Source organism: Esox lucius, chromosome 10 (genome assembly GCF_011004845.1).
Source record: "Esox lucius isolate fEsoLuc1 chromosome 10, fEsoLuc1.pri, whole genome shotgun sequence".
NCBI classification, from domain to species: Eukaryota; Metazoa; Chordata; class Actinopteri; order Esociformes; family Esocidae; genus Esox; species Esox lucius.
Genome location: NC_047578.1, coordinates 23,593,768 through 23,599,728, shown reverse-complemented (window position 1 = coordinate 23,599,728; position 5,961 = coordinate 23,593,768). Strand labels below are relative to the sequence as shown.

The window sequence follows — 5,961 nt, the reverse complement described above, 5'->3', positions numbered from 1 at the left end:
CTTAAAATCTTCTTCACTAATTTAATCTCTCCCAGACACCACCATGATGGGCTCCTGAAGGAGGGTTGAAAGGGTTATTCCTACATTCAACATTGTGTTTTGAATCTTTTGGTGATCCAGCTCTTTGAGTGCTTCCCCCAAGCTCTTGTCATGTCCCAACAAAGTTGGTGCCTTGATCCATTCTGATGCTAGTCACTGGGCCTCTTCTACATGTGAATCTTCTGAAGGCATTAATACAGTAATCAGTACCCAGGTGACTAGCAATTTCAAAGTGAACAGCTCTGCTCATGAGGCAGGTAAATATGGCTCCATACCTTTTGAAACTAGCTCGGCCTCTCTTGACCTCCATGGGTCCAAAATAATTAATACCGGCATGAGTGAATGGAGGTAGATCAGGTGAGATGTGATCTTGCGGAAGGTCAGCCATATTTTGTTCGGCTACTTTGGCTTGTAGACGTCTGCAGGTCTTAATCGTTTTCCTAGCTGAAGAGTTTGCAGAAGGCGTCCAGTATTGTTGATTTAGTCTGGAAAGCATGTGGTTCTGACCAGAGTGGTCAACTTGCTTGTGGATGTAACAATGCAGAATTATGGAGAGTTGGGAATTTTTCGAGATGATTATAGGGTGTTTCAGCTCCACCGGCATAGCAGCTTTACCTAGTCATCCACCAACTCGTAGGACAGAACTGGATCCATCTTCATGATTGAGCTTCTTTTGGCACAGCCCTTGCCTTCCTTTCAAAGACTGAATTCTTTCTTGAAGTGATGCCTTTGCACATAGCAGATTAAACCTAACTCTGCTTCTTCCAAGTCCTCCACAGAGAGGCATTGGGCACCAAGTGTTATTTTAAATTTATCCATTTGTTTTTGCACGGTGTCCACTGGTTTGCTGATCGCTTTTCTCTTTATACTTATTTATCTGAGCATTTCCTTTAGCTTGATCATCCATGCCGCAGCTCGTTTGAGATTGTTCCACTTCGAAAGTATTCAGTGGTGTGACTCTGGTTTTCCCCATAACAAGTGCAGTGTGTACTTGATCTTTTTCTTTTGTCAGTTTTATGTAGCTTGCAGTGCCATAACCAAGTTCACTTGCATCTCTAAACTGATGGAGCTGTGCTGTTTTGGTCTTGCTAAAGTTGTCATGTTACATAGAATGGGTAACCTCAAAAGTGGATAGCTGGGTCAGGTCGAATAACCATTTTTGCCAGGGTTTAGCCAAGTGCTCAGGAATGACTACATCTCTCAAAACATCAATCAACAATGTTCTTGCAGAATCAACTTCAGTTTTAGAACTAAGGGTGACAGGAAACCAAGCTCACTGTTTAGAGATGTTCCTTGATATGTTGTTTCGCAGTAAAATACATCTCTGATCTTTTGTTTCTGTTTGTGGTAAACACCATGAATGGTGTATATACTAGATTTTTCCTTCTTTTTGTAAAGATTGCTGCTCAGGGACTTTCTCTGCATGACCCTTAATGATCCTGTTGTTCACGAAGTCCTTGTAGTCTGTCAAGTCATTTTAGGAGATGTTGAGCCTGTTGTTCCGCAATCAGTCGGTTGTTTGGTATGACTGCTTCCTCCTTACGGAAAGGCAATGGCAAGTGGTATTGACTATGTTCAAGAATTACATATAGTCTTCCTTGGAAATCTCACATCTGCCTTTATAATGTTTCTCAGAAAAGTCTTTATTGTACTTCTGCATGAGAACTTCCTCTAAACTGGCAATTGAAATCCTGTTAGCCATTACCTTTGGATGACCCACGTCATCAGCAGTGGTGCATTGACCACCCATCCTAACAGTGTTTTAACCATATTCGGTCCATCATCTTGACTATTTATGACTTGCCAGGGTTCCATGACTTTTGGAATATTCACTCCAATCATTAGTTCCACTTCTGAATCTTTCTGTCAAACGTATCTCCTTCAAGTAGGACAATTTTGATATCCCCTGGGGTCAATATATTATCCTTTGTGACTGGTATTTTTCTTTGGGTATACACCTAGGCACTGAAATCAATTGGTCCCCTTCTATGTTGGCTACTTCCAGTTCTGTAACTTCATAGCATGAAACAGGCTTCTTCTGACCCATCATTCGCAAAAGGATGTCAGTCTGTTTGCCTTTCGCATGCAAGTGTTTCATGAGTCTCCCTGTGCAAAATGTGGCTTAACTGCCTGGGTCCAGGAAGGCATAGTCACAGTCTTGTCACTCTTTGAGAGTTTTACTTGTACTGGAACAATAGCGAGTACACATTCTCTACTAGCCCCGGTATCTTCTCCGGTGTCCATAGAAACAAGTGCACCTACTGACGAGGGTTTCTTCTTGCTTAGCCGCAGTGCTACTTATTACTGTATTGCCTTATTTCCATATGAAGAAGGTTGGATGTCTTTTCTGACAGTGCTGACATGTCATTTGGTTTATACAGTGTTTACTGATGTGTCCTTTGGTCAGACATCCAAAATATAAGCCACAGTAATTTACCAGAATCAAAATTCACTTAATGTCATTGGGTATTCAGTCACTGGCATGCAAACAAGGAATGTTCTCCTGTACAATAAGTGCTTTCGTCATTTGATACATTGGTCTCCGTCCTTCTTTCCTTTTCGGATGTACTGTAAGACACCACTTTCATGGTGGTAGCAAAGCTGCCTCCTAAGCTTCTTGTCCTGCTTTGGTTGAATTCTTTGGTCGTTGTTGGTACTGTTTTTCTTGCCACTATAATGTCTTGAATGTCCTCATAAATCAGATCTAATACTTTGTTGGCTTGCTTTTCAACGAATAGTTGAAAAAATCCATGAATTTAGCTCTCCTCTGTCTTTTATGTATTTCACTGGCCATGGACCTCCATCTTTCCTTTCATGGAAATGAGCTTTAGGACAATAAGCTTGATGTTTGATGGACTGTCAAGCTCTTCCCGATATTTCAAGTCTTGCATAGCATTGTGACATCCTCGAAGATCTAGTCCATAGGCTTGCAATGATTTTCCATCCTCTTTCCTGATGCTTGGCCATTTCAAAGCCTTTTCCATGTAAGCATTGGTAATCTTGATTTAATGACCAAATTTATTTAAGTAGCCTTTTAGCTTCAACCTAGCCACTGCCTGGCTGCATATGCAGGCAGCTGCGCACCATGTCTTTTGATTGTCCATTTGTGTATTATTCCAGGAGGTGGAGGAGTCTGTCTTGACAGTTACTGTAGGGATATTTTCATAAAATGTTTGTATTTCACATTAACATGATGAAGAGTAGACAGAACGTCTAATGTGATCACTTGTATATTAATTGGGTGTTAATGAAACATTTAACCAGGGCTCATATTATTTTCCCAAACAGTCTAATTGTCTTTAATTGTTAAGAGAGAGTAATGAACTGTACCCTTGCTCTGGCTCAACTTCTGTTCCCATGGTCAGTGCAAGGAGTGGTTGTTGTTATCTCATATTGAGGACAGAAGGACCTGTGGCTTGTCCTTGACTCTCTTGGCAACATCTTGGGAGAATGAGAGAAATGATGTCACCATCACACCACCAACAGTGGTTTGGGGGGCGGATCCCAGAGGGTTGGTGGAAGATTGGAGCAGGATCCATCTGGAAATTAGCATAATGGGAGGAGCTAATATCATTGTATAACCATACTGTATAAAAGTGTGTTTCCGAGGTTTGGAAGTTGGTTGCTCTGCAGATCAGCACAGCTTTATTACCTTAATAAATAAAGTCTACTATTGAATTTACAAACTCCTGAGTTGTTTGAAAATGTTGGCGGGAAAAAGGGGAAACATTTTCCACAACATTACTAGCCTTTTCCTTGATTCCATGTTAAAACGCTTGCATGAAAGGCCTGACATTCAATAGATCCCCATAAAATACAGGGATTTCCCTCACAGGGAGTAGCGCAAGTGCTGAGTGACAAGGATCTCAGAGATGTAATTTTGTCTTTGCATTATATCAGCTATCACATTTTGATTGATGGTTTAATTCCCTTTGAATTTCTCATTCATCATAGAGATTTGTACATGTTCAGCTTTTGGCTGTGATATGAAATTGGTTTGCAACGTTGACCTTGGCCTCTGATTTAAATAATGTTGAGAGCAATTCGCTGTTGAATAACAAACTTTTGCAATGGGGTTTTTGGAACTGTATCTATACACATTCAACACAGAGACACACTTTCCCAGATAGCAATGAGTCGGCGGACCGGAGGCGGTCCTCCAGAACCAGTAGAAGCATGCAGTTTATCGAGAATAATGATTGATCAAACCAGACAAATTTCCACATTTCAAAGTACAGTAACTGTCATTCCAACAAGATGTGTCAGATCACTGAAATAAATAATAGGCAGAAAAAAATAAACATAAATACACACTACAGAACATGCAGGTTTCCAATAAAATGTTGGTTAAAAAAAAAAAGAACAGCCATACAAGCAAATTATAACACAAACACAATAATTGTTAATAATATAGAGGTCAGCTCTGGGATGAAAATAATTACCAGTAAACATAACAAGTAATGAGGATATTTGGTACCAAAGAATGTGCAGGATACCAAATAAAACGAGGTAGAACATCACATTTTCAAGCCATTGAGTAAAGCTCTAGAGTAGAATATTCCATTATAATGGCATTGCTGACCTGACCTAAAAATACAGAGGTAAAAACAGTAGTAGAACAGACCATTATAACTGCAATATTGACCTGTGGCACAAGGATTTACAAGCTATATTTAACAATAGAATAACAGTTAAGCACTGTGATGGAATGAAACATGCTGATGTTAAAAACAGAGTAAGTAGAATATTTGGTACCAGGTAATGTGCAATATCAAGTATCAGAGGTACGAAATAGTATTTTCAAGCTATTATTAATTGAATTAATTGAAAATCCAAAAATGTGTTAAATTACATTTCTCGCAAGCTTCTCATACATAAATATAAAATGTGACAGGCTGTGGATTTAGACTGTAGAATATGCAGTGTACAAACTTAATTTGACTTTTTAGATTACCCTACGGCCTTATAAACGAAAGCAACACACTTACAAATCGTTCCTAGAGCTCTTTATCCTGCCTCAAAATGCTGTCAAGAAACACCAAATCTTCCTGGGTGCCTAGGGGGAGTAACAGATCCCCTGGCAGGGATAGCTCTCCAACAGACACATTGGCACTGAAATGTTGCAGCATAGTTTTCCATGCTACGCACAACATCGCCAAACTCTCCAAGACGTCGCAGCACTAGGGTCTGATCTGCACCTACAGGGGTTCCCAGAATAAAAGAATAAAGTAGTCAGTCCTGGTCCCTCAATTACTAAACTATGACATTTATATCTAGGTCTACTACACGTACAGGTGGACCCAGTGGGAATCAAACCAACAACCACAGGTGTTGTTTGCAAGTTGTACCTGATTGCCCAGTGCGAGCAAACGTCTTCAGCATTGTCCCAAATTGCTTCACCTGCTCTTGAAGCGAGCCGCTGTCATCCGAAGCTACAAAATGAAAGGCATATGGTCATTCTGAACCTACATTACACACAAAAAAGTAAAATTTAAGAAAGAGTGCATGTTCTCACCTGCTCGTGCATGGCTTCCCCTCAGGGCTTGGTTCTCCTCCCTCACGGCTTGGTTCTCGTTCTGGAAATCTACATGAAAGAAAAAAACTAAAGGCACTATTTTCAAAACTGTTAAAACACTGGACATTAGGACATAGGCCTAGAATATACCTTCATTGCTGAAAACTTCATGCTGTACATGCGATGCCAGGGGAGTCCAAGGGCCAATAACGGAGCGATGACTTTCTCCTATTAATAAACATTGACGTTAAAATATGTTTGAAGTTATTGCATACATGTAATGAATTGGACTTAAATGTAACAGTTTAGCACAACATATTACATACCTCCAGCCTTTTCACCCATTTGCTGCCAGGGTCCATTTTCTGCTGGGGGTGTAAAGTTTAGTACTTGACGAACTGGGGGAA

At 40.3% G+C, this 5,961-nt stretch overlaps 1 long non-coding RNA gene across 1 annotated transcript; it reads right to left on the bottom strand.

Moving 5' to 3' along the window:
• Positions 1 to 4,935: 4,935 nt before the first annotated feature.
• Positions 4,936 to 5,738, bottom strand: LOC117595012. Its single transcript, XR_004576295.1, has 4 exons — positions 5,705 to 5,738; positions 5,555 to 5,623; positions 5,388 to 5,471; positions 4,936 to 5,237 (listed from the first exon to the last, which is right to left on the bottom strand). It is a non-coding gene; the product is annotated as an uncharacterized LOC117595012 (long non-coding RNA).
• Positions 5,739 to 5,961: the final 223 nt, after the last annotated feature.